Source organism: Pinus tabuliformis, chromosome 7 (assembly GCF_031772625.1).
Source record: "Pinus tabuliformis cultivar Carrire ecotype Pingquan chromosome 7, CPIR1, whole genome shotgun sequence".
In the NCBI taxonomy this organism is placed as follows: domain Eukaryota; kingdom Viridiplantae; phylum Streptophyta; class Pinopsida; order Pinales; family Pinaceae; genus Pinus; species Pinus tabuliformis.
In genome coordinates, this window is record NC_142293.1 from 759,163,979 (window position 1) to 759,191,662 (window position 27,684).

Below are 27,684 nucleotides of genomic sequence, written 5' to 3' on the forward strand. Positions count from 1 at the left end.
AGGTACCGTAAAAAATGCTTAGGTGCCTTCCAAAATAATTTGGTTGGCCAAACCATAGCTTGGCTCAGCTGGTTGACTGAATAGAAAATATTTGGTCATGTTTTCACAAGATGCATCAGTGAACCCACTAGTTGTTGATAAATGGTAGCATCCACTTCTTCACCTAAAGCGGCATCCTCCTTCCTCCAGTTGGTTGCTAAAGGTGTCTCCATGGTTTTGAAAATCTCCATGCAAAACCTATATAGTATCTCATTTTCATACTTGCCTTAAGATACAAATAATTCCCAATCACCTTGCCATACTTCCAACTTGAGGATGTAGCACATGAGATCCATGTCCTTCATTTCAAACTCCCTTGCAAGGTGCTCCTTGCAAGATCTGATCAACTTCTCATCACCAGGAAAAATCAAATCATCAAAATATAAGACAATAATAAGCAATTTACCTTCTACAAAGATATGATATAGGTTTGCATCCACTTCACTTTTGGTGAAGCCCAAAATGGTGAGATAGCCAACAATCCTAGTGTACCAAGCACGGGGTGCTTGTTTGAGACCATACAATGCTCGTTTGGGTCTACAAACATGAGAATCTCAATCAAATGTCTCAAAACCTTCTGGTTTCTCGATGTACACCTCTCCTCAATAACTCCATTGAGAAATGTTGTTTTTACATCCATCTAGTGGATCTTCCCCCCGATCTGTGTAGCCAGAGAAAGAATTAATCTAATGGATGAGTACCTTGCTACATGAGCAAAGGTCTCCTCATATTCAATCCCTTCAATTGGAAAGTACCCCTTGGCCACAAATTTGGCATTATACTTCTCTATTCTTCAATCTTCTACATCCTTTACCTTGAAGATCCATCTCAAACCCACAACTAATTTATCTACTAGTCTTGGGACCACTTCCCAAACACTGTTCTTTACAATGGATTCATATTCCTCCACCATTACATCAACCCATACATGTTTCTCTATTGATTACTCGAAAGAGGATGGCTTAGTCTCTACAAGCTCAGTCATTAGAGCCATGTAGCTAGGGTACCAATCAGGTAACCTTCTTTGTCTACACTGATTTGAAGGAGCACCCACATTCTCCCTCACATCCTGCACAAGTGTTTTAACTTCCCTTGTTCTTTTTGTGCCTTCTTTGGATGGTTCTGCTTAAGTGGTTATATCCACTCTTTGTTCCTCAATTTGTGACTGCTCCCCAACTTCTTGAGGTTCCTCCTTTGGAGCTAAACTCTCCTCTTCTAGTGGTATCTAAAGCTCCCTCTCAAGTGTTGGGTGTGTGTTATATTATTCCCATGGTATTTTGTAAATACGGTTAAGGGAACTATGGTTATGTTCTAATCCAGGGTTAATGGATTGGGGTTTACGAATGCTTCAACATGTATATATATGTATTATAACATTGAAAGGAACATAATGGAAAATCAATCTAGTAGTCCTAGTTTTGGGATATAGGGGAAAATCTCTATGTATTTGTTTTATGTTCTCGCCATTGTATATTTTCATTTTTAAGAATTCATTTGTAGGCAATTTTTGTACATGGTTAAAACCTACATTTTGTATCGGAGTTGTTTTGGATTTAAGGGGATGCCTTTGTTGCTGAGGGTTTTTTTCGGTCATGTGGTAGACCCTGTTTAGTGGGAGATCTATGGGATTGATTATTGCGGTGAAAGAAGATGGAAAGAAATGGAAAGATAGAGATTGAGAAATTTAATAGTGAGAGTTTTAAGTTGTGGAAGATCAATATGGAGGATCTGCTAGTGGATAAAGATTAGTGGGTCATGGTAGAATCGGGTACTAAACCAACGACAATGTTAGCAAAAGACTGGGGGAAGTTGGATTGAAAGGAAAAAGGCACAATAGAGTTGTGTATCTCAGATTCAGTATTGTTGAATGTATCAGGGGAAGCTACGATGAAGGATTTGTTGGTTAAGTGAGGGACTTTTTACCAATATAAGTCTTTGGTGAACAAATTATTCCTGTGGAAAAATATGTATAACATGAGGATGAAGGATGGAGACTCGATGACAGAGCATATAAATTCCTTTAATAATGTGGTAAACCAGTTGTTATCTGTTGATATAAAATTTTCAAACGAAGATAAGTTCATCAATTTGTTGTGTTTTCTACCATATTCATGGGGTAGTCTTATTGTTGCAATAGGTAGCAATACAACTACCTTGAATTTTGATGAAATAGTATCATCCTTGATGTCGAAGGAGATGAGATAGAAAAATATGGAGAGCTAGAATGGAGATGTCTTGTCTGTATGAGGACAGTCCCAAAACAGAAATAAAAATAAGTCCTCGGGTGGGAGATCTAAATCTCCATGAAAACCTGTAAAGGTATGTTGGAAATGCGGAAACGAGGGGAACCATAGAAAGGATTGTAGATCTAAATCTCATGAGAAAGGAAAGGGATCTGATGATGCTCCTTCTACAGAGGTGAAAACAACCTTAGATGAAGGTGGGGATGTGTACTTGGCTTCTTCTTCAAGTACACATATAGATCATGAGGAATTTTTTATTGAATCAAGTGCATCCTTTCACTTCACTCCCTATAGGGAGTGGTTCTACGAGTATGAGAAATATGATGGTGGTTATGTCTTCTTAGGGGATGATAGGAAAGTCAAGATGAAGTTGCAAGGTGCAAGGATTAGGACACTTCTTGGTGTTTTGCATATTCCTGCATTAGCCAAAAATCTGATTTCTGTAAGCAAGATGGATGATGCAGGTGTAAAAATAGTGTTCGATAAAGATACCTACAAGATTGTTCAGGGAACACTAGTATTGATGTGGGGAGTTTGATGAGCCTAGGTATTGCAGCAAGAATGTTGCAACTCCCAGGGCTACCAACTTTACATATCAACCCAGGGTTCGTACAAACTTGGAGGTGAATGTGCTATATACACAAGTAGAAGTGAAGGTACTGCCTATTGTCACTGCTCATTTGGTAAGAGACCCCAGGGGTTCCAAGCCAGACTTCTATAGGGTCAGAAGAAGCTTGACTTTGATGGAAGGAGAGAAAACCTAGCCTAAGGCAGATTTGTTCTACTGCAAAAATGAAGAAAACAACATGCAATCCTAGCTCACTCTAAACCCTAGCTAACCAATTACACAACTATGCTAAGCAGAATCATAAATTAACACTAACCTACTGCTACTATCTAAGTCGCAGAGGCAAAAAGCTTCAAAGTTAGGCTAAGGGTTCAACAATGGATAGGCTAGGTCTGTGTCTAAGCGGAAGAAGGGTTGGGAATCAAAATGGTGAGAAGAGGATGTGAAGGAGAAACAATGCCTGAGGACCGTTGGATCAAGCGGGTGAAAGGAAAACGAACGGTTGAGATCGGACAGTAGGAGGGTGCGTAGGCAAATGGGTAGACATGGTGGACTAACAGGATGAATGGCTAGGATTATATCATGGAGGCAATCAACAGATGAACGACGGAGATCGACCAAGCCAGTTGGCGATCAGGTGAAGCGACAACCATCAGATCTAGTAGGGCAGATCAACGGTGGAGAAAGGAGCATGAAAAGAAACATGCGGAAATGACGGGCGGGTTTGGAGGGTGGTAAGCTATATCTCACACGCCCTCAAAGTCATAAATGGTATTTTGAAAATTCACGTGATTAGCCTCCCCGGCCGACACATAGCATGGGGAAACCACCCATATCACGTGCTCTGAGCCCGACAACATTCAGAGAGAAATCCACGTGATATGGCGCGAAGGTCGTCAGATCTAGCAAATCAGATCTACGGTGGAGAGGTGACTGAGCAGGTTGGTGAGTGGGTGTGCGATGACCATCGGATCTGACAAGGCAAATTGAGGATGGAGATTTAAAAAGGCAAAAATTCAAACGTGAAAAGTGGATTTGAGCGGTGATTGGACGATTTGGCTTGTGAAACGTGTTTTACTGGTAAAATTGTTTAAACATGAATTCACAGCTCTCGCTGAGAATTTTAGGCTGAAAGAGAAAGACATGGGAATGTGAGTGAGGCCTGAGAAATAGAAGGAGAGCGAACAAGATGATGACCATTAAAGGGAAAATCACTATGAAATGACTTCAGTGGCTGTATTAAGTGACAAAACTCCATGAAAATCAAAACCCTATGTTTTTGGGGTTGCTACAAAGGTTTCTTCCTCACACCATAGTCCCAGAGGGAGGAGGTGAGGCCGAGACACCTGTGAGCAACCTTGTGGATCTTTTTCTTGCCAACCTACTGATTAAATGAAAGCATAAATGGAACAAACTGAAACACAACAACTCTGTTCTACCCTACTGTAATGGGCTACAACTATTCAAGAAAATGAACAAGAAACAGAAAACTTCTTAAGTCAATGAGTAGGAAACCATAAATCTGTGCTGAACCACTATAATGAAAATGCACCTATTTAACCAAATGAGTAATCAAACCATGCATCTATGCTAGTGTTGTAACGGAAATGAACTGCTTAAGTGAATGAACAAAAAGCAGGATTCTATGCTAGAATACAATACAAGAAAGAGGAGCTTTGGCTACTAGGGTTGGGCCCTAACCCAAGAGCTTCAGCCCTCTGAGTTAACTCAGTGCTGGCTCAAATAAAAAATTATCTTCATTATTAAAGAAATGCATTACATCAAAACTCTTACAAAGTAGAAGTTTGAATCCTTGCTACTCACTGACCGACTATCTAGCTGACTGGTAACTAACTGACTAAAAAAATTGAGGTCCTAAGCCTCTTTATTTATACATCTGAAGTCTCAACGACTTCCCTCAAAATTAGGGAGTTACAACTCCCAACTTAATGGTAACTTGTCCTTTCACTTTCACTAGCTTGGTTGCCTTCTAGTAGGGAGGCTGCTTGTACTTCCACTTGCTTGGCTGTCTTTTAGTACTCCTGATTTAGCTGTGTGTACTTTTAGTTGTTGATGGGATATTTGAATGGATGGGCAGTAAATGAGGAGGGTTTACCTCCTGTAATTCCTCTCCCTTGTCTCATCCAAGTTTTTACCAATGTCTTTTACCATAGTTCCTTGCTTTTACCTTTTATCCCTGCATTACATGCACATTAGACCACAAAGAAAAATATCCAACTCTAACTCAACTCATAAGAAAAATATAATCAAAATTATGCAATAAGTTGTGAGAATAGTTTGTTTGACTTAGCTAGGAGGTGAATTAAGACCAATTAAGGTCCGTATAATTACTCAATGATGAGACTCATCATCACCCCCCTACTGAAAATGTTGCTCATCCTCTGAGCAACTTAGTGGCTCTTGTAACCTCTCTGACATCTCATGCTTTTGTTGTGGTCTTTATTCTTGTTTATAGCAGCCTGCTTTCCTTTATTCTTCTTCCTACTGATATTCTCTGATCTTCAAGCTATGTGGCAATGTTTCATCTCTTTTAGCAGGCATGTATATTATCATTTCTTACCAGCCTAAACATATCCTCAAAATATGTACTTGCTTGCCCTTGGACAACAAGATATCTAAGTGTTAGCTGAGGATTACTTGCAATTAGATGTTGATTAGGGCCATGGGGTTTGACTGCTCAGCTGCTTCTCTGTCCCTGAGGCCACTTAGCTCTTTTGTTTCTTGTTGTTCTTTTTTTTTTCAATGCCTTCTTGCTCTTATGTTTCAGCATCATGTTTCTTTGTGTTCTCTTTCATCATGTCCCTCTGTGTTAGTTTCTTTTGTATCCATCTCCTCCCCATATAGCTCTGTATCTTCTTTTTATTGTTTTGTCTCCTCCTTACTAACAGAAGGACTAACATCATGGATGATTTTGATGCCATCCTTTGCTAGTAAGTCATTGAAGACTGTCCATGTTATAAGGATCTTGAGGTTTTGGAGGGCATAGCCTTTTTAGAGGAAATTGGCCACCTTTTTACTCACAAACCAACTACCACTTAACATTTACAACTTTTGATCAAATGATGCAGATGAGTGAGTGAGTAGGATACTTACCTGTGGCCTTAATGCCACGCTGCACGTGTCAAATGTCAGAGGTGTTGTTGATGGTTATTCTTCTTCTTCCTCTACTATCTGCAGATGATGTTTGCGACTGTAGATTAGATGTTGATGCATGTACAGAGGGAGTGGAAGTGTGTGTGAAGGCAGGGATGATGGTAATGGATGAGGCAATGCTGTGGAAAACATAATCTTCTCCTAAATTGAAGTAGTGAAGTGAAAAACAATGCAATTTATGGAGGGATGTATGGTAAGGAGTGGGGGAGATGAACGTATGTGAGGCGGGGCCCCCTTTGGATCTTCTTTTTGCTCCTTGATTGTCTTTCTCATCCTTCTGCAAACAACAATTTTGTTTTTTTTTTTTTTTTTTTTTTGAAAAACACCTAGGCTACCTCAGAGAGGCTTTCACCCTAGGTATCTGCCCTGGGCGCCTCAAGGAATGTTTTCACCCAGGGATCTTCTTTTTCTGTCCTTTTTCTCATCCTTGGGCCGCCTCATGGAGGTTTTCAACCCAAAGATGGGACTCAGGCACCTCATGGAGGTTTTCACCTGAGTCCTTATTCTTTTTTTTCTTTCTTTTTCAGTGACCTGATGAGGGAGGAGTTGAAAGTTGCTCCACCATCATCACTGTCTTATTGATGCTGTCAATGAACTCTTGTTTAGATGAATGCCTCTTGTATAATTTCAATCTGGGTCCATTAACTAGCAATGGAATGGCTTCTTCATCTATAGTCATGATTCACAATGAACCATTGTCATGGCATATTTCCACCACATATGGTCCAAGCCATTTTGTTCTTAGCTTTCCCTTGAAGTCTTTGTACCTTGAATCATATAATAAGGCCCAATATCCCTCTTGAACAACTTCTCCTTAATGTGCTTGTCATGCCAGATCTTTCTCTGAAGTTGAACTATCTCTGTATGAAGGAGGGCCTGCATTTTGAATTCATCTAGGCCATTCAAATGGAACAACCTTTCCTTTTGTGCATGACTGAGATCTAGATCTAGTTGGGCTACCATCCTCAATGTTTTATATTTGAATTCAGTGGATAGCAAAGCCTTTTTCCCATAGACCAGCTCATAGGGTGTAAACCCAGTGGTGGTCTTCCATGTTGTATTACAGGCCCAAGTGGACTCAACTACTCTCTCAGCCCAGTCCTTTCTGCTGCTGTTCACTACCTTGGTCAGGATGTTCTCTAGTGCTCTTTTGGTCACCTCCACTTGCCCATTATCTTGTGGATGATAAGGAGTGGAGGTCCCATGTTTGATCTTGTGATGCTTGAGCAGTTCTTCGATCATGCTGGAGGTGAACTAGTTGCCTTGGTCTGTGACTAATTTTCTAGGGTAACCAAATTTGTAGAATATGTTTTCCCTTAGGAATTCAACCACCTTTTCTTCTATTGTTTCCTTGATTGCTTTGGTTTCTGCCCACTTATTCAAGTAATCGGCACACACAATAATGTGATGTTTTTGCTTGGAAGGAGGGTTGATGGGTCCAATGAAGTCAATGCCCCACTTGTCAAATGGCTCGAAAGTCGCTTGAGGCTGAAGGGGAAATTCATCCCTTGGAGTAGGCTTTCCCATCCTCTAGCACCGATCACACTGACCAACATACTTCTTCACATCCTGATGAAGAGTAGGCCAATAATAGCCTGCTTGCAACACCTTGAATGTAGTCATTTTTGCTGCAAAGTGACCTCCACAAGGCCCAACATGATAGGTCAGAAGGATGTCAAAGACCTCCTCTTCCCTTACACATCTTCTCAAGATTTGATCTGGACCAAGTTTGAACAGATTGCCCCTAATCCAGGTGAAGGGGGCACTTTCTTGATTATCTTTCTTTTTTCTCTGGAGGGTAGGTTTGGTGGGAACTCTGCTGACACCAAATAGTTTGCTATATCAGAAAACGATGGGGAGAGCACTGAAATAGCAAACGAATTCTCATCTGGGAATTGATCATCCACCATTCCTTCTTCACCTGCAGGAAGATTCATTCTAGACAGAAATTCAGCAACAACATTTTCTTTACCAGGCTTATCAACAATAGTTAAATCAAATTGCTGCAATAAAAGTAACCATCTGATGATTCTAGCATTTACATCTAGTTTGTTCATTAAATATTTAATTGCAGCATGATCAGTATGCACAAATGTCTGATAGCCTGTAATGTAATGCCTAAACTTGTTCAATGAATGCACAATAGCCAAGAGTTCCTTTTCTGTCATAGTATAGTTTAGTTCAGCCTTTGACAGGTTTTTACTGGTAAAGTAGATGGCATAAGGAAATTTCTCTTCTACCTGTCCTAAGGCTGCTCCTATGGCTTTATGTGAGGCATTAGCATGGATGTGAAAAGGTAGGGCCCAGTTTGGACCTCTAAGGATTGGTGCAGTGGTTACCTTACCCTTTAAAATGTCCAAGGCTTCTTGACAGTTCTTTGACCATATAAATTTAGAATCTTTGGCTAATAAACCAAGCAAAGGAGAGGCTAGCTTGCTGAAGTATTTTATGAATATTCTGTAATATCCAGCTAGCCCTAAGAAACTCCTAACATCTATCTTCTTTTGTGGAGGTGGGACGCTTTGGATGATGGCTACCTTGTTTGGGTCCACCTGCAGTCCTTACTGAGATATGGAATGATCTAGCACAGTCCTTTTGGTCATTAAGAATTCACATTTTTTAGGACTGAGGGATAGGTTGATCTCAATGCATTGGCATAATACTTTGCCTAAGTTAGTCAAGGCCTCTTGGAATTCACAGCCATAAGGTGTAAAATCATCCATGTAGATCTCCATAACGTCATGAACTAATTCAGCAAAAATACTTAGGACTGCTCTCTGGAAAGTGGAAGGAACATTGCACAGGCTGAAAGGAAGGACTCTATAGGAAAACATACCCCAAGGATAGGTGAAAGTGGTCTTATCCTAGTATTCTGGGAAGATTGGGATTTGGTTGTACCCACTGAATCCATCTAGGAAAGAAAAGAACTTCTTCCCTGCCAGGCCATCTAACACTTGGTCAATGAAGGGCAAGGGAAAATGATCCTTCTTGGTGGCTTTGTTTAGCTCTCTATAATCGACACAAATCCTCCACTTACCATTTTTCTTGGGCACTAACACCAAAGGAGATACCCACTCACTGCCAGAGATAGGGTAAATGAACCTTGCATCTAATAGTTTTTGCAGTTCTTCTTTGACTATGTCTTTGAGGGCTGGATTCATCCTCCTTTGTGGTTTCTTGACTGACTTGCAACCTTCCTTGATGTATATGTGGTGAGTACACACCGAGGGGTGTACCCCCTTCATTTCCTTGTAGTTCCAAGAAAAGGATTCTAGGTTCTCTCTCAGCAAGTTGCATAGTTGTTCCTCTTCTAAAGTAGAAAGAGATGAATTAATCTTCAAGGTTTTCTCTGGCCCAAATTCTATGGTTTTGACTCAGATTTGGTTGGAATCAGCTAAGAATAAGTCAATTTGATGATTGTTCAATGTTTCTTTTACTTCTTCTTCTAGTGATAAAGGACTAGGATTTGGACTTTGGAGTAGGTGTTCAATTAAATCATCCTCATCCTACTGTCCTCCTCCTATGATGGCATCCAAAGTATGAAGTTCTACAGAATAAAGCTCATCTTCTTCCTCCTCCTCCAACCATAAAGGTAATTCATGTTCTGGGGAGGGTTGAGCAAGAGGGTATAGGACTAATTGTTTGTACATATGCCCATTTTTTATGGTCATATTCCCAGCTCTGCAGCTAATGTAGGCATTAGTTGTGGCCAACCATGGCCTCCCAAGGATGAGAGGGTAACTAGTAAGCTTAGCTTTGGGCTGGAGAACTAGGAAATGTACTGGATACTCCCATGAATCAATGGAGACTATCACATCCTCCACAATTCCCTCAGGGGTGACTGTGGAACGGTTTGCAAGTTGCAACACTATTGTGGTCTTTCTTAATGACCCTTGGAGGTTAACCTTGAGCATGGTGTCCTTGGTCATCAAATTAATGGCAGCTCCAAGATCAATCAGGGTGTGTGGGACAATGGTGCCATTGATGTGGACATCGACTATAGGGCTTCCAGGGTCTAAGTATTTTGGACATATTGCCTACCCCAACATTAAGTCAGATAACTTCCTAATGACATTAATGGTAGGGGCATCCCTTTTTCTTCTTCCTGGATGCTTTAAACACTTCTCCTTAATCAGTTTATTGTAAATAGGCACATCTTTGATTGCTTGGAGAAGGGGGATATTTACACATAGGTTTTCCAGTTCCCCCAGAAGTTCAGTTTCTTCTGGGGTAGGCTAGTGTGGTTGGGCTATCCTTTCAGGAAAGAGTGGATTTTAAGGTTTCTTTCCTTTTTTTCTTCCTCAACCTCCTTATGTGGAGAGGGAGGTTGGTTTTCTGGGAGAATTATCCCAGATCATAGGTTGATCTCTTGAATTTCAACAACATAAGTTGGGTATCATGTCTCTCCACCATAAGTTTTTTGGGCCTACCTATTGTTTGCGTTTGGATTTGGCTGGGCAGGCATTTGGGGTTTCCTAGGTGGAGCAGAGTGCAGGAGTTGCGGTTAGGTAGGTGATGGAGGTAATAGAGCTGGAACAATATTGAATTGGGGCCTCCACCCCTAGGGTGGCGTATTCCACTGATGTTGTGGATGATTGTAAGGTTGAAATGACTGGTTAGGTGGCTGGGAATGATATTGAGATGCATAGGACCAAGGAGGGGGTGTAGACCAGGAAGGATCAGCAGGGGGTCCCCAAGAAGGTGTAGTTGTGTTTTGGTTGGGTCTGTAATATGCATGGGATGATCCCCACATACCCTATTGGTATGGTCTAGGCCCAAGAGGTCTCCTTTGGTTAATGTAGCAAAGTTGCTCAGTGACCCCTTCAGATCCTTGATATACAACTTTGAGTCCAAGCAAGGAAGGGAACTTGTCTGTGGAGTGGTTTTCTTCACAGACTGAGAAAATCTCAATACAGTTTAATGGGCATTCATTCTTAGGATGCCTTCTGGTGCACCTAGGATAGAAGATGGCTAGGGCTCTCTCTGCTTCCTCTTGATTTCTTCTGATATTCATGGTATCCAATTGTAAGGCAAGGGTTTGCATCATCTCACTTTTGAAGTCCTCCAACATATTTCCAATTTCACCCTTGATGGATGAGTTGGAGGACGATGTACTAGCCATAGGTTGACTACTTCTACCCTTGTTTCTAGCTACCCTAGAATGGTTTCTAAAGATAGTCTTGATGTCCTCATAGGGTAGTTGGTAGATATCTCCTCTTGATAACATATGTAAGGTGTCTAGGATATCCTCCCTCACTCCTCTAAGCAAGACTAGCTTCAGTGACTCAGGGTCAAGTGTGCACCTAGCCCTTTTGTAACTGAGCTGGAATATCTCTTCATAGTCTTCTAGGGATTCATCATGGCCTATGGTCATCCTGAAAATTTCATCTTTAGTGTCCTTTGACCTACAGTAATCCCTATATTTGTTGTTAAAATCTTGCTGCATCTGAGCCCAAGTTGTTATGCTATCTCCAGGTAATCCCATGAACCAGCGCAATTCTGCATCCTTGAGGGTAGATGGAAACAGTTTCAACTTTTTCTCATCATCTGTGTAATCATAGGTTCGATAGACAACAACAAACTCAAATAAGAAAGTGTCAGGGTCCTCTGTGGTCAAGCCATGGAAATTAGGTAGAGCAGAGGGGCTTATGTTCTTCATTTTAGTGTCCCCATTAGTTTCCCTAATGGGGAAGGCACTCCCAATTCTCCCTCTATTTCCTCTGTCATTTAAGTTTTCAGCCATTGGTTCAGTAGGAATGGGTTATTCATCTTCTTCTTCCCCTATAGGTTCTTCAAATATGTCAGTTTTCTCAACCCAAGGGGCTTCCAATTCACTGTCAGTGAAGAAGAAAGGAGGTTGACAGTTGGATGAGGTGGGGGTGTTTGGCAAGAATTTTCCTGAAGTATCCCTAATCCTACAAGGCATGAAAGGAAATTCTTTTGAGTTTTGGTGAGATTTTTCTAGAAAGCTAGGAAGTACTTGCAAAATGAACTTGCTGAATTGAATGAAAACCACAAACAAAAGGAAACTACTTGCTGAATTGAAACTGCTGAATAAGAGACTACTGACAGAAGAAAGAGAACTACTTACTGAATCGAAATTCTATTTGCAGGAAAGGAAACTAGATTAGCTTGCAGAATGGAAAGGAAAGCAGATAAATGACAAAATGAAAGAAAGAAACTAGATTACTTTTGCAGAAATAAATTAATGGAAGAAAGTTGGAAACTAGAAAATAGAAGAAAAGAGCAGTAAGCACTACTACTCTCACCCCTCCCCAACAACAACGCCAAAAAGTAATGAGCTTAGGTATTGCAGCAAGAATGTTGCAACTCCCAGGGCTACCAGCTTTACTTATCAACCCGGGGTTCGTACAAACTTGGAGGGGACTATGCCATATACACAAGTAGAAGTGAAGGTACTACTTGTTGTCACTGCTCATCTAGCAAGAGACCCCAGGGGTTCCAAGCCAGACTTCTATAGGGTTAGAAGAAGCTTGATTTGATGGAAGGAGAGCAAACCTAGTCTAGAGGAGAGCTGTTCTACTATAGAAATGAAGAAAACAACATGCAAGCCTAACTCACACTAAACCCTAGCTAACTAATTACACAACTATGCTACGCAGAATTAGAAATTAACACTAACCTACTGCTACTATCTAAGTTACAAAGGCAAAAAGCATCAAAGCTAGGCTAAGGGTTGAACAATGGAAACTAGGCTAGGTCTGTTTCTAAGTGGAAGAAGGGTCGGGAATTAAAATGGTGAGAAGAGGACGTGAAGGAAAAATAGTGCCTGAGGACCATTAGATCAGGCGGGTGAAAGGCAAACAAATGGTTGAGATCGGACAGTAGGAGTGTACATAGGCAAATGGGCGGACATGGTGGACTAATAGGATGGACGACTGGGATTATATTGTGGAGGCAATCGGAAGATGAACGGCAGAGATCGGCTAAGCCGATTGGCAATCGGGTGAAGTGACAACCATCAGATCTGGCAGGGAAAATTGACAGTGGAGAACGGAGTGCGCGAAGAAACGTGCGGAAATGACGAGTAGGTTTGGAGGGCAATAAGCTGTATCTCATGTGGCCTCAAAGTCATAAATGGTATTTTGAAAATTCACACGATTAGCCTCCCCAACCGACACATAGCATGGGGAAACTGCCCATCTCACGTGCTCTGAGCTAGATAATGTTCGGACAAAAATCCATGCGATATGACGTGAAGGTCATCGGATCTAGCAAAGCAGATCTATGATGGAGAGGTGACCGAGCATGTTGGTGAGCGGGTGCACAATAACCATCGGATCTGACAAGGCAGATCGACAGTAGAGATTTAAAAAGGCAGAAAGTCAAATGAGAAAAGTGGATTTGAGTGGTGATTGGATGATTTAGCTTGTGAAAGGTGCTTTATTGGTAAAACCTTTTAAACACGAATTCACAACTCTTGCCTAGTGTTTCAGGTTGAAAGAAAAAGACATGGGAATGTGAGTGAGGCCTGAGAGACATAAGGATAGCGAACAAGTTGATGACCATTAAAGGGCAGAGCACTATAAAATGACTTCAGTGACTGTATTAAGTGACAAAATTCCATGAAAATCAAAACCTTGTGTTTTTGGGGTTGCTGCAGGGTTTCTTCCTCACACCATGGTCCCAGAGGGAGGAGGTGAGGCCGAGACACCTGTGAGAAACCTTGTGGATCTTTTTCTTGCCAACCTACTGATTTAATGAAAGCATAAATGGAACAAACTAAAATACAACTACTCTGTTCTACCCTGCTGTAATGGACTGCAACTATTCAAGCAAATGAACAGGAAACAAGAAACTTCTTGAGTCAATGAGCAGGAAACCAGAAAGCTATGTTGAACCACTAGAATGAACATGCACCTACTTAACCAAATGAGCAATCAAACATAAATCTATGCTAGTGTTGTAATGGAAATGAAATGCTTAAGTGAATAAACAGAAAGAAGGATTCTATGCTAGAATACAATACAAGAAAGAGGAGCTTTGGCTGCTAGGGTTGGGCCCTAACCCAAGAGCTTTAGCCCTCTAAGTTAACTTAGTGCTGGCTCAAATCAAAACTCGTCTTCATAATTAAATAACTACATTACATCAAAATTGTTACAAGTTAGAAGTTCAAATCCCTACTACTCACTAACTGACTATCTAGCTGACTGGTAACTAACCAACTAAAAAAATTGAGGTCCTAAGCCTATTTATTTATACATCTGAAGTCTCAACAACTTCCCCCAAAATTAGGGAGGTATAGCTCCCAAATTAACGATAACTTGTCCTTTCACTTTCACTAGCTCAGCTGCCTTCTAGTAGGGAGGCTGCTTGTACATCCACTTGCTTGGCTGTCTTTTAGTACTCCTAATTTGGCTGTGTATACTTTTAGTTGTTGGAGGGATATTCAAATGGATGGGCAGTAAATGAGGAGGGTTTACCTCCTGTAATTCCTCTCCCTTGTCTCATCCGAGTTTTTACCAAGGTCTTTTACCATAGTTCCTTGCTTTTACCTTTTAACCTTGCATTACATGCACATTAGACCACAAAGAAAAATATCCAACTCTAACTCAACTCATAAGAAAAATATAATCAAAAGTATGCAATAAGTTGTAAGAATAGTTGGTTTGACTAAGCTAGGGGGTGAATGAAGGCCAATTAAGGCCCATATAATTACTCAATGATGAGACTCATCAAAATTCATATTGGAACTCTGCACAAGCTTCTGGGTAGCACTATTATTGATGGGTGCAACAATTCTGTGGTCCCTGAAAGTGAAGCAGAAAGCATAGTGGTCTCTGGAGAAAATACCATGCTATGGCATCAAAGGATTAGACATATTGGAGAGAAGGGCATTCGAATACTACATGGTAATGGTATGGTAGGAGGTATGTCTAATTACTCTCTAGATTTCAATTTATGTGAACATTTTGTATATGGGAAGTATAATCACGTGAGTTCCCCCTCTAACGCTAAGAGGGTGAAAGGGATATTAGAGCTTGTGCATAGTGATGTATTTGGACCTATGCCAGTTCCATCAATAGGTAAGTTTGTGTACTATGTCTCATTTATAGATGACTTCTCAAGGAATACATGGATATATTTTCTAAGGAAGAAATTTGAAGTCTTTGACAGGTTTAAAGAATTTAAGGCTTTGTTGGAAAATCTAACAGAGAAGAAGATCAAAGCGTTGAGGACAAATAATGGTGGAGAGTTATGTAAGAAGTGTGGCATAGCCCAAAAAAGACTACTCCATACACACCTAAGAAAAATGAAGTTGAAGAAAGAATGAACAAGATGTTAATGGAAAAGGCAAGAAGCATGCTCAGTGGTGTCAAGTTAGGATAGGAATTATGGGTAGAGGCGGTGGAGACTGCATGTTACCTGGTTAATAGATCACCTTCATCGGCGTTGGAGGATAAGACTCCACATGAGGTATGGAATGGTAAGAAAAACTCTCTTTCACATATGAGGGTATTTGGTTGTGATGCATATGTACATGTTCCAAAGAAGAAAATAACCAAGTTGGGTAGTAAATATAAAAGGTGCATCTTTATTAGGTATAAGGATGTTTTAAAAGGTTATAAGATTTAGAACCTAGAAACAAGGTTGTGTACAATTGAGATGTGTTTAGAGAGGTGAAGGATGTTATTAAACATGAAGTCCTACCAAAGGAACCTGAGAAGATAGAGTTTGAGATAAAGGAGGAAGAATCAGACTCTACAACAGAACATGAATCAGAAGATGAAGAGCCACAAACTCCAGCATTTAGAAGATCAGTTCAAGAGAGAAGGCATCCAAAAAAGTATAGTCCATCTGCTTTATGTTCAAATTTTGTTTTCTCTTTTACCGATGATGATCCTAGAACTGTCAGGGAGGCAGTCGAGTCAGAGGATGGAAAACTCTAGAAATAAGTCATGGTTGATGAAATGACATCTTTGGACAAAAATGAGGCTTGGGATCTGGTGGATTTATCGGCTAGAAGGAAACCCATTGGAAGAAAATGAGTGTTTAAGAACAAGATGAATGTAGAAGGAAAGGTGGAGAAATAAAAATCTCAGTTTGTAGCAAAAGGTTATTCCCATGTGTCGGGAATTGATTTCGGTGATTCTTTTTCTCCTGTTGCGAAGTTAGCTTCAATTATATTACTTTTATCTATTGTTGCTGCTTTTGATTTTGAGGTAGAACAGATGGATGTGAAGATGGAATTTATTCATGGGGATCTGGAAGAAGAGATATACATGAATCAACCTAGAGGCTTTGTGGTGAAGTGTAAGAAGTAACTGGTGTGCAAGTTAAAAATGTCTCTGTATGGGTTAAAACAATCACCAAGGATGTGGTATCAAAAATTTGATACATATATACTGGGAATTGGCTTCACTGGAAGAAAAGCGGATCACTAAGTGTATTTTAAATTAATTGGTGACCATGTTATTTATTTGGTACTATATGTGGATGATATGTTGTTGATTGGAAATGACAGAGAAATTATCCAGAATTTGAAGATCCAATTGTCCTCCAAATTCGACATAAAGGGTCTTGGTATTCCAAACTATATTGATCATGGAAGTTAAATGATATCAGGTAAAGAGGAAGATTTAGTTAAACCAAAGGAAGTATGTTGAAACAATATTGAAGATGTTTAACATACAAGATAGTAAACCGATGAAGGTTCCTATTCATGTAGGTGTAAAGTTATATGTTGAACAATGTCCCAAGAAAAAAGGAGAGGAAGAGGACATGTCTTGTGTTCCATATGCAAGTGCATTCGATAGCCTGATGTATGCAAATGTCTATACTAGACCAGAAATTGCACATGTAGTGGGAGTGTTGAGCATGTTTATGTCAAAACCAAGGAAGGAGAATTAGACAACAATGAAGTAGGTCTTCAGGTATTTGCATGGTACTAGTAATTATGGTCTATGTTACTAAGGAAGACCAGGATTGGGTAGAGTTTCTAACATTTGTGGCTTTGTTGATGCAGAATGGGCTAGAGATTTGGATAAAAAAATATCTACAAGTGGCACTTTCAACTACATAGGCATAATACATGACAACCACTCATGCAATAAAGGAAGCAATTTGGTTGCAAAGATTGTGTTCAAGTATGGGGTTAGTACAACGAGATATAAGGATAGGATGTGACAGCCAAAGTGTAATTTTCTTGGCAAAGAACCATGTTTATCATTTGAAGACAAAGCGCATTGTTGTTCAATGTCACTTTGTGAGGGATATGGTTGATGACAAAAAGTTGTTGCTACTAAATGTGGTCACTTTGAAGGATGTTGCAGATGCATTGATGTGGGGAGGTTTTCCCCCCTTGTTCTTTGTGTGGGGCATAACAGGGGGGTGGTAGCCCCCTATATGGGGTTTGAGTGTTATGAAACCAGCTCACAAAAAGATAGAAAAGAGAGATCCATGCCTTAGAATTCAGCCTCTTCGAGGGGGAAACCTCCTTTACATTACATAAATGAGCAATTCTTTGATGATTCAAATGACAAAACCTCCTTTCTATATATAGGAGTCTAAGGAGTCACAATATAACCCAGTCGGCCTAACAATAATAATATAAAGCCACAAAAATAACAATAGAGGGATTCTATGGGGCATAGTAATAACAATATGGGGACAATAGGGGCACAACAATATTAATAAGGGATACAACTACAATAGTAATAGGGTAATCACTAGTATTATAGGGACCGAACATGCCCTTCTCCTTCAAAAAAGTGTTGTCCTCAACGCTTCAGTAGTTCTGGATGCTTCTGTATAAAATTCTCATCCTCCCATGTGGAATCTTCAGCGGATAAGTTATTCCACTTGATAAGATACTCCGAAATTGATCGATTTCGTAACTGTCGAGTTCTTGTTTCTGTGACTGCTTCTGGTTCCAATATAATTTTTCCCTCCTCGTCAAGTTCTGGCAATATTGTTTGAACTGGGAGCTTGTCACCTATAACCTTCTTTAAACATGAAACATGGAAAACTGGGTGCAATCGAGAAGCTGCAGGAAGCTCCAATTTGTATGCCATAGTACCAATCTTTTGCAACACCTTGTACGGACCATAATACTTTGGTGATAATTTATTATCCTTTTTAGGTTGCTTGAGAGACATTTGCTTATATGGTTGTAGCCGTAGGAATACCCAATCACCTACATCAAAACTTCTTTCGCTGCAATGTTCATCTGCCTATTGTTTCATTCTATTCTATGCCAACACGAGGTTATCCTTTAAGAGTTGGAGGACATGTTGTTGATGTTCAATGTGATGTTCCACTGCTTGAACCTTAGAATTTTCTCTTAAATATGATGTGATGGATGGTGGCTGATATCCATAAAGTGCCATAAATGGGGTCATTTTTGTTGCTGTATGGAAGGAAGTGTTATACCACCATTCAGCCAGAAGCAACCATTTGACCCATTGTGTCTGTTTATCAGATACAAAGCAACGAAGATATCCTTCCTAGCATTTGTTTACTATCTCAGTTTGCCCATCAGATTGAGGATGATAAGATGAGCTATGAGCTAACTGAGTACCAAGACAAGAAAATAATTCTGTCCAAAAATTTCCAGTGAAAATGGGATCTCTATCACTTACAATAATCTTTGGGTTTCCATGTAGCTTTTGAATTGTTTCCATAAATGCAGTAGAAACTGTACTGGCTTTAAATGGATGTGATAATGCACAAAAGTGTGCATACTTGGTAAGTCTGTCAACTACCACCATGATGACACTCTTTCCCTCAGACTTGGGTAAACCTTTGATAAAATCCATTGAAACCTCCTCCCAACGTTGGATTGGAATGGATAAAGGTTGTAATAGACCCGGTGTCTTAATTGTTTCAACTTTATTTTGTTGGCAAACCAAACATTCTGCCTCAAACTTTTGAATATCTAATTTAAGGCCCTCCCAAAAAAATTCCTTCTTAACCTTGTGGTAAGTTTTAAAAAATCTTGAGTGGCCTCCTAAGGGAGAAGTGTGCAATTCCATAAGAATCTTTTGTTTTAGTTGGGAATTCTTACAGAGGTATAAGCGATCTTTGTACCATAACGAATCATTTTGCCAGCTAAATGTATCAGATGTACTGGAGTCTTGTTGTAACTTTCGAATAAGTGCCCACACTTCTTCGTCATTCTTCCATTCCTCCCTTGCTTCGTTTATCCAATCTGGTTGGATAATAGAAATGGCACACAACAATGCTTCCACATCCTCATCCTTTCTTGAGAGTGCATCTGACACCACATTTTGCTTCCCTTTTTTGTAGATGATTTAAAAGTCATAACCCAACATCTTTGTGACCCACTTTTGTTTCTCTTCATGATCCATTTTTACCTTGAAGTGTCTTCCCATTAGGTAGGGTTGCCATTTCTTAAGTGCATGGAGTATTGCCAACATTTCCTTCTCATAAATAGCTTTGTGTAAAAACTTTCCCTTGATTGGACAACTTTCAAAAGCAATGGGTCTTTCATCTTGCATTAAAACAACACCAATTCCATTTCCTGAAGCATCACATTCCACAATAAAGGTTTTTGTGAAGTTTGGTGTAGCTAAGACCAGTGCTTGGCACATTGCCTCTTTAAGATGCTTGAAGGCCTTTGCTGCTTCTGGAGTCCATGAAAATGCATCTTTCTTCAATAATGTTGTTAGAGGTGCTCCTATTCTCCCATAATTCTTAACAAACTTGCGATAATACCCTGTTAACCCGAGAAATCCTCGCAGATGCTTTATGGATGTGGGGATTTTCCATTCCTTAATGGCTTTAATTTTGCTAGGGTCTACCTTAACTCCTTCATGAGATCAAATATGACCCAGATATTCCACCTCTTGTACTCCAAAGAAACATTTGGATCTTTTTGCATACAATTGTTTCTCCTCCAATAATTGTAGCACCCTGTCAACATGTTCAACATGATCCTTCCAAGATTTGCTGTAGATTAGTATATCATCAAAAAATACTAACAAACCTTGAAATGTTGAAGGTGCATTGGTAAGTCCAAAAGGCATGACCAAAAATTCATAATGACCCTCATGAGTTCAAAATGTTGTTTTCGGAATGTATTCAGTCTTCATTCTGATTTGATGATATCCTGAACGAAGATCCAACTTGGTGAAGTAAATTGATCCATGCAATTCATCCAGTAATTCATCAATGACAGGAATGGGAAACTTATCTTTAATAGTGAGCTTGTTGAGCTCCCTATAATCCGGACACATGCGCCATGATCCATCCTTCTTGTGCACCAATGCTACTGGAGCAGAGAAAGAACTTTGACTCGGTTGAATTATACCAGCCTCTAGAATTTCTGCAACCATATGTTCAATTTCACTCTTTTTGGCATAGGGATATCTATACGGCCTGATGTTTGGAGGAACACTTCCTGGAATCAGATGAATAGCATGATCATGATCACGAATAGGTGGGAGACCTTTGGGAGTCTCAAATACCTTGGAATGATTTTCCAAGACTTTTTGGAGATCTAGAGAAATAGATGGTTCCAATGTGGAAACATCTAGCGAACATAATTGTGTAATTACACCTCTTTGTTCCTTTTCTAGAAGCTTTGTCATACCGTTAGAGCTGATTATCTTTCCCAGTTTCCCTACAATACCCCTTAATTCAACTTCCTTTCCTTCCATAGAAAATTTCATGAAAAGTTCTTGAAAATTAAAAGCTATTGTACCCAAGGATTGTAGCCATTGGACTCCTAGTACAACATCAGCACCTCCCATTGGAATGGAAAGCATTGGGCTAGTCATTACATATTCTCCCATGGATAGCTTGATATTATGGCACTTTCCAGAGCAATTTATTGTTCCTCCATTTTCAACCATCACTTGACACTCTGGTGCTGGATATAAGAAGCAATTCAATTCTTTTGCTACCTTACAATGAATAAAATTGTGGGTACTTCCTGAATCAATCAACACTATTACCTTTTTCTTCTTGATTTGTCCTTCTATCTTGATGGTTTGAGGAGTGGTAATTCCTGCCAATGCATTACAAGATATGGTCCGATTCATTTCTTCTTTATCTAGGCTTTTTTCCTGGAGTATATCCTCTTCTTTTGACCTTTCTTGCTCCTTTTCTTCTTCCACTTCACAATCTATGTAGAATAATTTCTTCTCATCACACTTATGACCTTTAGTGTATTTTCTATCACAACTGTAACAAAGCCCTTTTGCTCTCTTTTCTTCCAATTGTTGTGGTGTCAACCTTATAGGTTGTGGAAGACTAGGGGCAACAACACTTCCATCTTCATAGTTGTGAGTGGTATACTTTCTGGTTGCCATAATTTTGCTTTCCATTTTTCTTTCTAACCTAAATGCTTTCTCTAATGAATCAAGTTCCCAAAGGCAAACATCATGTTGGATATTATCGTTTAAAGTCCCTATGAACACATCAATCCTATGCTCCTCTGGAATATTTTTTTACCCTTATGTTCAATTTTTGGAACTCCTCAATGTGCTCCATTATTGAACCCTTTTGTTTGAGACTTATCAATTGGCTAAAAAAAGTGTTGCTTTTTGTATCCTCATAATGTGCTGTCAATTCTTCTGTAAAAATTGCCCAAGTGATAATTTGTTTACGAGAGCAAAGCCATTGATACCATACAAACTGATTTGGTTCCAAATATAAAGTTGCAATACGTACCTTTTATGTGTTTTGCACATTATTGAGATCGGAAAATTTCTCCATCTATAATATCCATGTTGCGGGATCCTTGCCATCAAAATTCCTCATATCGATTTTTGGAATATGGTGGGTCTTCAATCCAACATTAGAGTCTATGGAATCATGATTAACATTTCTTTTGTTCTCATCATGAGTTTCCTCTACTACCCTTTCACCATTAGTGACCATTTCCTGTAGCAACTTATTCATATTTATCTTCAATTCTTCCATCTTATCATCCATGCCATCAATTTTAGCGTCCATGCCATTCATCTTAGCTTCCATGCCATCCATATTAGCTTCTACGCCTTTCTTTAAACAATCCATCTTAGCTTCTACACCTTTATTTAAACCATCCATCTTAGCTTCTACATGTTTCCTTAAACCATCCATCTTAGATTCTGTTGCTTTTTGTGCAAGTGACACATGTTGCACTTGGTCTCGTAATTTTTATATATCATGTTGCATTTCTTCATCTTCTTCATAAGTCATGCTAGAGCTTTCAGGTTGCTACTAGGTGTTTGCATGTTCTTTCCCTGGGGCATCAATTACCGATTCAAACTAATTTTTCAAACCAAGCTTATGCAAAAATTTAAAAAAAACTACACACCTTTTTTCAATTTGTAGAAGCTTGATATTGAATCTGATGTATCTCTGCAATTTCGAATCATCCAGTTCTGAAATTGTGATATGTAGTATCCCTTTGTGTCCTCTCTTAAATGCCACTAGTATGATCCAAGTTGGATTCTCCAAGGAAGAGTTATGCACAATCTCCCAAGATGACCCGATTATAGACTAGTTCAGTAGAGCGAACTTGTATGATGTGCCATGAGTCACTGTTTCGACCTTTGGATCTGAAAATGATATACAAGAAACTATAGTCTTTCCTCTTTCTATACCTTCTTATGAAATTTCAATCCGATGCTCAGAGAGAAAGTTATGATGATTTTCCCCAGGTCACCTGTTTGGAATGTAATTCAGGAGTCTACAAAAAGACCAACTTCCTCAGATCATATCTCTGCAAATATAGCGCAAAAAGCTCTGAAATTCGGACTCGAGATTCAACACGATTTCTTCTCAAATGGGTTTTTTTTTAGCTTCTGAAACATCACAGAAAAAAAGTTATAGCAAAAATTCCACGATGACCTATTTGGAGCAGCGAAACCCTAGAATCCAAAGCTCTGATACCAAATGTTATGAAACCAGCTCACAAAAAGATAGAAAAGAGAGATCCACGCCTTATAATTCAACCTCTTCAAGGGGGAAACCTCCTTTACATTACATAAATGAGAAATTCTTGGATGATTCAAATGACAAAACCTCCTTTCTATATATAGGAGTCTAAGGAATCACAATATAACGCAGCGGACCTAACAATAACAATATAAAGCCACAAAAATAACAATAGAGGGATTCTATGGGGCACAGTAATAACAATATGGGGACAATAGGGGCAAAAAAATATTAATAAGGGATACAACTACAATAGTAATGGGGTAATCACTAGTATTATAGGGACCCAACATTGAGGCAACGCCTCGAGAAATTGTTTTGGACCCTATAATAGGTAGGCAGACCTACCTATGGTTTTGTGCATGGGTTTTGCACATGGTTTTGGGCATGATAGTTTTATTCCTATGGTATTTTGTAGATCCAATCAAGGGAGCTACAATTATGTTCTAATCTAGGGTTAATTGATTGGGGTTTATGAATGCTTCGACATGTGTGTGTGTGTGTGTGTGTGTGTGTATATATATATATTGTAACACTGAAAGGAACATAATGAAAAATAAATTTGGTAGTCCCAGTTTTGGGATCCAAGGGAAAATCTCTGTGTATATGTATTATGTTCTTGCTTGTATATTTTCTGTTTTAAGAATTTGTTTGCAGGTAATTATTGTATAGGGTTAAAACCCACATCAAGAGAGCACTACATCACTTTCTCCTTATCAAAATTTACATCCCTTCGCGCAAATATCATCTTCAGGGATGGAAAGTGCACATAGTAGTTGTATGGAGTTTCTTTGTAACCCACAAATACCCCCAATTCTATTGTCAGCTCTAGCTTCTTCCTTGATTCTTTGGAGACATGGAAGTAAACAGAGGCTCCAAAAATCCTAAAGTGTGACACCTCTGACTTCCTCCCGAAGAAAGCCTCCTCCGGTTGAATCATGCCAAGAATCTGATGAGGACTCTGGTTCTGAAAATAGATTATTGTGTTGCATGCCTCAGCCCACAAGTGCAGAGGTATGCCTTAGTCATGCAACATCGCCCTCGTTTCTCCCACAATGCTACGGTTCTTTCACTTAGCCACCCCATTCTGTTGTGGGTTGTGGGGTGATGTCAACTCTCGTTGAATGCCTTCTTTTGCACAATTGTTTTTAAATTCATTTGACATGTACTCACCTCCATTATTGCTCCTAAGAGACTTCACTTTCTTGCCAATTTCTTTCTCAACCAGTGCCTTGAATTCTACAAACTTGGAGAAAGCTTCATCTTTCTTCCACATGAAGAATATCCAACACTTCCGTGTGAAGTCATCAATAAAAATGACAAAATATTTGTGTCTGGAAGTGGAGGCTATTAAGAAAGGTCCACAAACATCAGAGTGAATCCTTTCCAATACTGCATGTGCTTTGTTTTCCTGATCATGGAATGTGGATTTTGTGTACTTCCTAGAAGTACATCTTTTGCATACATCCTTCTTCTCAAGTGATCCTTTGGGGAGGCCTATGGTTATTTGTTTCATAATCCTCAAGGCACCATGATGCAAATGGCCAAGTATTTTGTGACAAAGTTCACTGACGTCGTGACTTTGCACTTTCTCCACCTTAGTGCTTAATGTAGCACAATCTTCCACATCTAGCTTCTATAAGTTATTCACACAAACCTCGATATGCTTCACCTTTCCCATGGCTATGTGTCTCAGGAATGCATTTCCTTTGCTAAAGATCACATCATAACCATGGTCCTCCAAAACTGCAACAAAGACGATATTTTTCTTTAGGCCCGGAATGAACATGACATCCTTGAGCCTGAGCAAGGAGCCCGAATCCCTCTGAAAGGTGAATGTACCAATCCCAATCACGCTATACCTTCCTTCATCCCCCACCTCAATGTGCATTTGCAAATATTTTTCTTCCAGGTCACTAAAAAAGTATCTACACCCTGTCATGTGGAACAATGCACCTGAGTCTAAGTGCCACACGCTCCCCATCACTGTGATGGCCATGCATGCGATAAGGGTAAAGTCAAGCTCAAACTATGAAGCCAAGGATTCACCTGCTGCTCCTCCTAAGGTATTCTTGCTTTCTTTTTTATGGAAACTTTGTGGCATTGTGCCTGAATTCATGATAATAGAAGCCTATAATTTTGGACAAATATTTCTTCTTGCCCCCTTGACTGGATTCTGGTTTGGATTGAGATTTCTTCCCTTTTCCCTTCTTTTCCTTTCCAACCAATGCAAATTTTTATTCATCTTAACCCTTGGATGAAGTCCCATCTTTGGTATTCTGCATTATTTCCTCCTATACCAAATCATACCATAAGCGCTCCCAATTCTGTAGTCTCTCCCTCTTGTTCATTAAATATTGATAGCTATGCTAGCTCTTGAGAAGGCCAAGAAGGGCTAGGCTTACCAATTCTTCTTTAATAACATTAACACTGGCCCCACCAAGTTCATCAGGACATAGTGTGAACTTGCTCAAATACTGTGAAATAGTGTCATTCTTCTGCATCTTGATACTTCAAAGTTTATCCTTGAGCACTAGCTTCCTGTGGTCACTATTATTCTCGAAAAATTATCTTAGTGCTTTCCACATTACAAACGAAGTTTCTTTACCTTGGAGATTTGAGACAATGTGATCTCATACTCCCTCCAATATTATTCTCCTCACCTTGGCTACATCTTTCTTCCAATGAGCAAGGTTTTGTGCATCAGATTCTAGTGGTTTTGCAACACCTGTCTTGATGTATTTTAGCAATCCATTGTCATCCAATACCACCTCCATGTGATCCTTCCGTGCAAAAACTTTAGAGGTGCCTTCCAAGGCATACTCTAGCCTTAGTCCATTGAAGGCCATCTTATCATCTTTGAAGAGATCCTACTACACTTAACTCCAAATTCGAACCTCCCGAGAAACAATTTTAGAATTCCTACTCTAATTTGAATCCTGCTTTGATACCATGTAGAAATTATGGTGTATATTTACACCTACTCATGAAGTTTTAATTTAAATCACAAGACACAGACCTACTCTATTGCTCTATGGAAGTTAATTCACAATTTAGAACAAAAAAATTAGACATGAAATAAGAAATAACATGCATGCACACAATATCTTTCCCGGGGAAAGAAATATTCTTAAAACCCTAAAGCTTGCTTGCATTAATATGATGAATAAAGATGCATTACAATTTATTTGCTCAACTGAGCACAACTTGCAAGTGCATAACCTATCTCTCTGCTCATTGAGAAGCCTTGACCCAGACTTAGTCAATTTCCGCCTCTGCTTGAGCCCCTATTTCCTTGCGTAATTCCTTGAGAAATTAGGCCCCTATTATTTAGGAGTTTCTTCAAAATGGAAAACGCAATTCCTCAGGTCGATCATTAGGTTGCATGCAATACCTATACACTCTGGAATAATCTACAACTAATGTTACACTCCCTTGGAATCTCCACCTCAAATGGGTAACTCGAATTCTGCCATGCACTAGTTATTTTGGGTTGGTTGATCAATTAACTGGATGATCACCGAGTTTGAATGAATTCCCACTACACAACTTACCTTCCACTAGTTCCTCCAACAATTGGAACTAGTTTAGTTGAAAACAACTTGATATAACTGACTTTGATTGCTACAAATTAGCAATCACACATGCTTAACTAAACTCTAAATCCTCCAACTCGAATTTATTGAGTAAAATAGGTGAGACAAGTCATGTCACACAAGTTAACTGCATCCAAGTTGTCCGTTGATGTGGAAATTTGAATTTTCTCAATTTAATCAAGGCAAAATCAAATTGAGAATTTCTTGCTACATTTTTCAACATAGTTGAGGACTTGGCTCAAGCTCCTTCTATTATGTCAATTCCCAAGGTATTACAAAACTTTCCTACTCAAAAGAGGTATTTACTTGCAACAATTGGAGGGATATATCCTTCGTATTTGAATCTTGTCTTCTTTAATCACGAGAATCATACTCCTAAACTTTTTCCCCAACTGACATTCATGATCCAAGTTGTCATTCGAAGTAAAACTATTAACTGAACAATCGTAGATGAAGGTGCATTGACTTATATCATGACACTTTCATGTTGGAAGGATATTGGTTCTCCACAACTTAATCAGTCACCCATCACTCATAATACTTTTGATGGAAGAGGTTTCAATATTTATGGGATTTTGAATTCATTGCAAGTAGAATTAGCTAGAAAAATGGTCTCAGTAGAGGTTGAAGTCATAAATCAACCTTTGGATTATAACCTCCTACTGGGTTGGACATGGATTTATGCCATGGTAGCCATGGCTTCAACCTATTTTAGGATGGCTTCTTTCCCTCACGAGGGGGGCATTGTGGCCATCAATGAAATTGCCTTCTTTTCTAGTAATTCTCAAATTATTGGAAGCATTCCACTTGTGGGTGAATCCCCACATCTTTATCAACATGTTGGAATAGGATTTCTTAAAGAACAATCCTTAATGGGAATTTTTTTCGCTCCCTCCTCCCGAGACTCCTAATCCAGTTTCCCTTAATATGATTTCATCTTGTACTATTCCATAAGATCCCTAGATATTACCTGGTATTTCTAACATTGATACATTTGGTGACCATATGTTGCTCAGTCCCATTGAGCTTGAATATGAAGTGATTTATTTGGCTTGTTCGACAAATTCTGATAACAATTCGTCAATAAATTGGGCTGATCATTCCAAAGATTATGGTTTGACTTTTGACCCTTTCACCAGTATATTCTCCACTG